Below are 8,165 nucleotides of genomic sequence, written 5' to 3'. Positions count from 1 at the left end.
GAGATTGCTATTTCATATTTTACCAAAACAAAGTGTAAACAAGAGGTCAGACAAGGTGCTAGAAGTTACTGAGTATGGTGATTACTTGAGAGCCATCAGCATTTCTCCTTAGTGGATATATTTATGGATGTCTAGATTTCTTAGTTTTCACTGAGGCTTGGTCCCTGATGCTTTACATCACTTTAAAGCATAAAATGATCTGTCCATCCTGTTACGAGCTTTTTTTTAACATAACCATGGTGCTTTTTTAACAAAAACTGTAATAAGAAAAAGATAGATAGATGATAGATAGATAGATAGATAGATAGATGATAGATAGATAGATAGATAGATAGATGATAGATGATAGATGATAGATAGATAGATAGATAGATAGATTCCAAGAAAAAAGTTTAAAGAGAGTTGATCAATTTTTATATACAAAATAAAATATTCATATGTCATAATCCACAGAATACAAAGCTTGCTAGTAATTGTCGGGTAACTATGACCCAGCTTGCAAACCCACACACTTGCAGAACAGAGACATCTTCCTCTCAGAATTCAGCAAGCTGGGCTTGCAAGAATCCCAGTTCAAAGTGGGAAGTAGAAGAATTGGCAGGATTCGAGGAGAATTGTCAGGCAGAGTCTGAGGGTCATAACTTGTAGCAGATTCATCCGCCAGTTCACATTCAAAGTCAAGTTTGAGACGCGCACAAAACAAGGCACCCAGAGTGGGAGTTAATGGACCGTTGTCCTCAGTGGAAAGCTTGTGCTTGCTGCTCCATTTTGATAAAAGCAGCCATGGTGTAGCTCATTTAATGGGCTCCTTCAATGCGAACAATCTCTCAGAGCACCTTTGCTCTACTTTCTTTGTAGCCCTCTAAGCTCTGGCATTGAGAGTGGCAGTCATTCCATATCCTTGTCTTCAGAGAGCAATGGTTGCTGGTCAGCCCCACTTCCTGTGTCTGCTCAGGTAATAGTCTGCTTGGTAGCACTGGAGTTGGCTGCTCATTATCTGCTGGCACTTCCGGAGCTGGCTGCTTATCATCGGTTCCCTCCTCTGACTTTGAATTTGAGCCCACCATGACAGTAAGAATCTCACATGATCATGGCTTCTGACTTCCCCATTGACTTCGCTTTTGGCAAGTTGGCAGGAAATGTTGGAAAATCACAGTCATGTGACTGTTAGTCATTGTAGTGTCATATTCGCAAGCCAGATGCTGAATGCCCAGCTTGCGATCACATGATTGGATGGGTGTTATGACTGCCAAAACTCTTGAGAATCTGTTATTAATCTCCTTCATTCACTGCTGCCTTAACTTTGAACAGTCACTGAACACATGGTTGTAACCCCAGGGCTATTTCTATACTAATTATTAGACACTGTTTTTTTTTAAAAAGAATCTGAAAGTATGTTAACATATTTTTCATGCCTTTTTAATCAAGCAATATTTCTGCTTTTAGGACTGTTACACATATTGTTTTTAAGATGTCCACTGAAAATTATGTTTAATACATTGCTTTCCAGATCCAGTCACTTTTTGCTGGCTGGCTGGCCAATTTAAAGAGTTTTTTTAGACAGACAAAAGCGACAATCAGTGGGGCTACAAACTACAAAGTGAAGACAGCATGTTGCATATATGGGTAGGAACTAGTGGTGGGTTGCAGGCGATACGCCCCGGTACGGGTGTACTGGAGCCAGCTCGGAGCACCGGATACTGTTCTGGTATGGTGCTCCGGAGGGCCCACCCACCTGCCCTCACTCCTTACCTGTGCTTTAAGCTTTTGGGGCTTCCACGCACATGCACAGCACGTATGGCACCTGCGTGATGCTCCACCGAGCAGATGGAGCGTTGCGGAGGCTTGCGGAAGCATCACAGGCAAATACGACGCACGTGCGCACCACATGTGTATATGTGGGTGATGCCAGGGCCGTTCCAGCTGTACCGGTTGGAACGGAATCCGGAACCCACCACTGGTAGGATCACTCCCCCCACCTTTTAGAAATGTTGTTACTATATTTATTTTAGTTCTACATCACCATTCTTGTTTTTCTGCTTTCAGTGAAGGTTCTTATAGCTGCTTTTCAGCAATTATGGCGAAATACAGATTATCTTTGATAATGGAATGCATTTCCAAAATATGAATTCCCTGAGAAAAGATATATTGTAATATATAACATTGGGGGTATTGTAGCAGTTAGATGATCTTGAAGTTCATCTCCATGAGTTTGGAGATCACATATATCCCTGAGATTGCAGTGCTTATACTGTTCTAAATAAAGGCTTTGGACTATTGTAGAAAACAGTCTGCTTTCCTAGTCTAGTACCAGCTGTAATCACTGCATAATCAGATGCAGTCATTTAATTTAATCTTATAAATACTAATAAGTTAGTACAGTGTGAACACTATATCTTTCTAGATAATCAAATATACAGGGGAAAGTATTGTGACACTTACATGGTATTACAGACATTAAATGGAACAATGAAATAGGAAAGGTCAAAAACAATTTGCCTTCATTTGTATCATCAATAAATATTTAGGAGCTGATTCTCAAAGTCCGTTTTGAACCCAGGAGGTAAGCTATAAATTTATCTGCTAAAAATCTTTAGATAGTTTTATAACACACACCTTCATTGATGTGACATATACAAGATTACAGTAAAAGTGAAACTTGAGAAACTGGTAGGGATTCCTGTTCTGCAATTGATCAATATGATCAACACAACCAAAAGTCTTTCTATACTTAATAAAAAGTATAATGACTTCTTTTTGGTATTCGTTGACTTGAAATTATCCAACAGACATCAGCAATTATATTTTGTCTCTCTCAGTCTTATCTAAAATCAAATTAAACACCTGTCATTTCATTTTCCATATAAAATTCTAATTTGCATTGTATGATCTTAAAAATTATTTTGCCAAATGAATGAAATTAAGGCTATTGTACAATATTATGCATGCTCGGTTAACTATGCTGCATTCTTCTCCTTCCTCCTCCTCCTCCTCCTCCTCTTCCCTCTCCCTCTCTTCCTCCTCCTCCTCTTCTTCTTCTTCTTTCATCCTCCTCTCCCTCTCCCTCCCTCCCTCTGTCCCTCTCTTTCTCCTTCTACTTCTTCTCATCACTTGCAATCTCTTGACCACCGTGTTGTTCTCTAGATTTGTGGTATAGCTTTGTTGAAATTTTACTGATTCTTCTTCTGTTGCTTTCCATATTTTAATTGGTATTCCATCAGTTCCTTCTAACTTGGTAATGATAGCAGTACTGATCTAACTTCATTTACTAGGACTCAAGGTTCTTGAAAGTAGGGAACATCTTCTAAGGAATCTTAGATATTGACATCTCTACCATATTGTACTGTGCTGTTCTGTATACTACTTCACTCTTTGATCCCTTTTGAGATCTAAAAGTTCCTTCTTTGTTTTTAATATCCTGAGTAATAAGCAATGTGATTGTCCTACAGAAAGTGTCCAATCCCAGTCCATCTCTGATGTCTAAAATGACAATTTTTAATGGTTTCCTTTCACCTTTCACTATGTTCAGCTTTCCTAGATTAATGTTCCATGTTCTCACTGTAATTTCTGCAGCTTATATTTTTGTGTTCCTTATGGCAACATCAGCAACTAGACATCCTGAATGTTTTAATGTAGCCTCCATTAGTACTCCGAGGATCCTCAGCTCTTTCTCTGTAGTATATTGAATGACATCTGGCCAGGGGAAGCATTATCTGGCTTTTTACATTTTCTATCAAGTGTAAAAACATAGGAGTAGTTATCTATTGCCTTCTCCACATAGTGTGAAATGATTCCTTTGTCATACCTGCTTGCTGTAGTTGGGATCAGTGGTGGGTTCCTACCTGTTCAGAACCGGCAGCGACCCAGGCCTGCCACATCACTGAATTGGTTCCCTGGGCAACATCAGTGCCAGTGGCATCTTGTTTTTCAGTTCTGCGCATGCACAGAACAATTTTAATTGAACTGTGCAAGGTCACACAGTGCGCATCAAGCATGTGCACATGAGCGAACTGGCAGTAGTGCCTGTCGGAACCTACCCCTGGTTGGGATGCTGGGATGACCTTCACACTTTGGGTAACCTTTCAAGAAATACATACTTTGGACCTACGCTTCCAATATTCTTTGCTCATGCTTCCTAAGAATACCTTTGTCACGATAAGGCAATATACCAAGGCTTGTGTGGGGGAATTGTGTTTTAAAAGCAGAAACAAGGTATAATTTGCTTAGTTCTTTAATAATGTAGCTAACTTGAAAAACTGGCATGCTATTGTACTTATAATTTTTCTTATACTATATTCTTCTAGAACAAACTTTAAACTTTTCGTGGGAAATCTTCCTTTTAGAATTCTTTCAATAATATCTCTATTTACTTGCATTTCAGACAGCATCCCCTAATTCCTTGGATCAATGTGTATCTAATTACTTGCCTAGCTTTATGATGCTTAAGTCACTAGACATTGTATTTATTAACTACGTATAGTTAGGTTTTTAAATGCTTTAACTAAGAAAAACAAGTATACCAATATCAGTAATATAAATGTTGGCTTGCTTTATAACTTGTTAGACAAAGACCCCCCTCTTTTTCAGTCCCAGTGTTAATTAAAAATATGCTTGAATATTTTATGTTATAAAATTATACTGAATTATTTGATATTTTTTTCCATTGGATGTTAGCCTTGCCAAAACTGTAAAAATTTTTTGAGAAGTTATTCTGAGTATTGAGAAGTTACTATGCTTCTAGGCTGCTCAAGGAAAGATTAAAATTAAAACTTTTTTTAGACTCAGGATTTGTTTTTAGCTGTCTTCTCGGAGCATCTTCCTTGCTAACAAGATGTTAATATATGAAATATTCATACTCTGTCATAAGTAATTTTGCTTTAAATATATGATATTTAGTACACTGAAATTACATTAGCATTATATTTTCCTTCTGACTTCCCCTTTGTCAGCATTAGGAAGCTGCTAAATGGCTTGAAAGAGGATGCATTTGAATAGTGCTTTCTGTGCTTAAAGATGTACAAGCTTTCTCTGTTGGGTTCAGCACAAAATTTATTCCTGTTTCAATATTTTTGTACTATGATAAATTATGTCTTCTGTAAATCCAAAAGCCTTAAAAGCTCAGAGAAACCTAATATCCACTTGCTCGGAATGGTTCTTTTTCTGTTTTAAGTGTTTACTTTGAAACCTTGGGAAATTAGAATTGAAGCTGTTTGCACGGTTGCAAACCAAAACATGGAATTACAGGCCCAAAACATCTCTCTTTCTAATAGCCTAAAATTGTTTAGAATTCATGCATGACGGAAGAGTGAGATAATTTTGCTCTGCACCTTTTCCCTACTGCCCCGTGCATGGGGCTTGGCATATTGGACATAGTAGTGAAATGCTAACATGACCAGATGGAGATTTAAGAAAGTAGGAAAAATAATTGCCATGTAGATTGAATTCTATATATCAAACCTTCTTCGGAAGTTATGGACAAGTCAGAGGCATTCGTGTTCTAATTGGAATTCTGAAGTATTGCTGTGCATAAACCCTTTAAGATTGAATGCAGAGCTTCATTATGCTCATATCCTGACTTCTTCTTGTTCTCTGCCCATTATTTCTGCTTTAAACTTAATGAAAAGGAGAGTCTGTAGTAATCCTGAAATTCTGATTAACAAAAATGAAAATCAGGTTAGCCAAGTATATGGGTTATGTATATGGGGGCATGGGTTATGTCCATTATGTCCCAAAGCAAAGTTTGAAGTCGGGAAGAGATAGTAGGTGGGTGGGGAGAGTTGACGTGGAGGCTTACAATTGCAGGGAAGCAGTAGATTACATTGTTCTGAATTAGATCAAATTTCCTCAAAAGTAGTTACGTGGTTTGGTAATACTTTTAAATCTAGATTTTCCCAATGGTTAGGCTTGAATTTCATCTGCTTTATCTGATATGCTAGCTGATCCATTTTTGCAAGAAAATTAAAACAGTTCATGTGCCAACAATGATCAGAGATGACTATGTGCCTTGTTAGTTATATATGGTTTTGTATTTATTCTTGAAAAGTCAGTTAGTATAGAATTCAGCCAGAGCAATTTCTGGAAAAACTCAATGAGACAATTTGCATCTATACTGAAGGGACTTTACACTCTCTGCCAGTACAAAATATTGCTTATTATCTTTAAAATAAAATAGGATAAATTAATTATCTTCAAGATGGTTGCTTTTTGTGGAAAAAGAATGAATATGACTTTAAACATTTATTTAAAACAGTATATAAATTGGTTATGGCCTTTCCAATCAGATTAATTCATTCTGTTTAAATTCATTCATTTTGCACATTAACAAAGTGCTGACATTTTGACTTTTTGGGGAGTTCAGCGCATGCTTTACTTCATAGTTAAATAAATAGTTTTTGTAAAAGTTATCCAACTTCACTGCTCATTACCTTCAGCTAAGGGGGAAAAAACCAAGAAAGAATTTGTAATGCATACACAATGTTCAACAAATCAATTAGCATTCTGATTTAGACAATAAATCCTTCCTTTGCCTTTATAACTTTCAATTTTTAATTATTCATTCCTTTTTTAATTGCCTCCTATGGGAATATAATATTTATATATGATTTTTATGTTTTTATCTTTTTACTGTACACTGTCCAAAGATATTCTGTGAGTGAGTGAGAATTTGGTTTCCTAACAAACAAAGGCTAACAAACAGATTGACAGATCGACAGACAGACCCACATATACACATATGTGTGTGTTTATATATATGTATGTATGTACACCTCATGAATACCTTAAATTAAAATTTGAATTTCCAAGTATCTGAGGAAATACTAATATTGAATTATTTGTTTATATTATTTATGACCGCTCATCTAAAAACACAACTCCTGGTGGTTCACAACCACAATAAAACCAAGAACTGTAAGAACCATAAAATCCTGAAACCAAAACTAAATCCCATGCCTCAATCATCCCATTGGGACATCCCACAACCAGCTCCAAACTTTAGCACCTAGATACAAAAACAATATAGGTTTCCGAAAGCTAGAGGGGTGGGGCCATAGAAATGTGCAAGTAGCAGTAATTTAGTTGCAAATGTATGTGAATTATTGCTATCAAATTCTGCATTTTTAGTCCACTGTTTTTATCTAACAATTTAATTTTGGAAGTTTTCATTTATTTAATATATAACAAGAGTATTATTAACACATTTTTCTGTACAATGGTGTCTGGTTGTCAGAGACTGCGTGGACCAATCCCTGCAGTTTTCTTGGCAAAGTTTTTCAGAAATAGTTTGCCAATGTTTCTTTCAGAGGGTGGAGAGATAGAGGCTGACTCAAGGTCATCCAAAGAGCTTTGGACCTAAAGTGGGACTGGATCTCTTGGTGTTCGAATTTCTAGCCTGATGCCTTAACCCAGGGGTGTCAAACTCAATTTCATTGAGAGCCACATCAGGGCTATTTTTGACTGGGAGGATAGGGGGAGTGGACAACTGGGTGGGTGTAACTGATTGGGTGGGCATGGCTAGTTTGATACCACTCACGGGGCAGGGCTGACTGGGTGGGAGTGGTTGACTGGGTAGACCGGGCCGAAGCCACGCTGGCCCGATATTTCCTCTTCGCATTGAGTAGACTGGGCCGAAGCCAGCTGGTCCGATGTTTCCTCTTCGCATTGGGTAGACTGGGCTGAAGCCACGCTGGCCCGATGTTTCCTCTTCACATTGGGTAGACTGGGCCGAAGCCACGCTGGCCCGATGTTTCCTCTTTGCATTGGGTAGACAGGGCCGAAGCCATGCTAGTCTGATGTTTCCTCTTCGCATTGGGTAGACCAGGCCAAAGCCATGCTGGCCCGATGCTTCCTCTTCGCATTGGGTAGACCAGGCCAAAGCCATGCTGGGCCGAAGCCATGCTAGTCCGATGCTTCCTCTTTGCATTGGGTAGACTGGGCTGAAGCAATGTGGGCCATCCCCTTACATTTTCCAGGACAGCTCTGTGGGCTGGATCTGACCACATAGTGACCCACATGTGGGCCTTGTGTTTGAGGCCCTGCCTTAACCACTACACTAAACTCTCTTAACATATCCTCCTCCAAATATAATTCTTTTAAAACTTTAATCCAGGGAATTATTGTGCAACATTTTAACTCAAGTATTATAGAGATAATGTTTTTTTTTTCAT

The 8,165-nt window shown here is 38.3% G+C and overlaps 1 protein-coding gene across 1 annotated transcript in view; it reads left to right on the top strand.

Annotated features, from left to right (window-relative positions):
* Positions 1 to 8,165, top strand: part of LOC309388255 (contactin-4-like) — a 588,970-nt gene that overhangs the window by 32,289 nt on the left and 548,516 nt on the right. The gene's annotated exons all lie outside the window — the stretch shown is intronic.

Source organism: Natrix helvetica (genome assembly GCF_964273705.1).
Source record: "Natrix helvetica genome assembly, chromosome: 1".
NCBI lineage: Eukaryota > Metazoa > Chordata > Lepidosauria > Squamata > Natricidae > Natrix > Natrix helvetica.
Note: the sequence above shows the minus strand (reverse complement) of the source record. Positions and strands in the feature narration are given on the sequence as shown.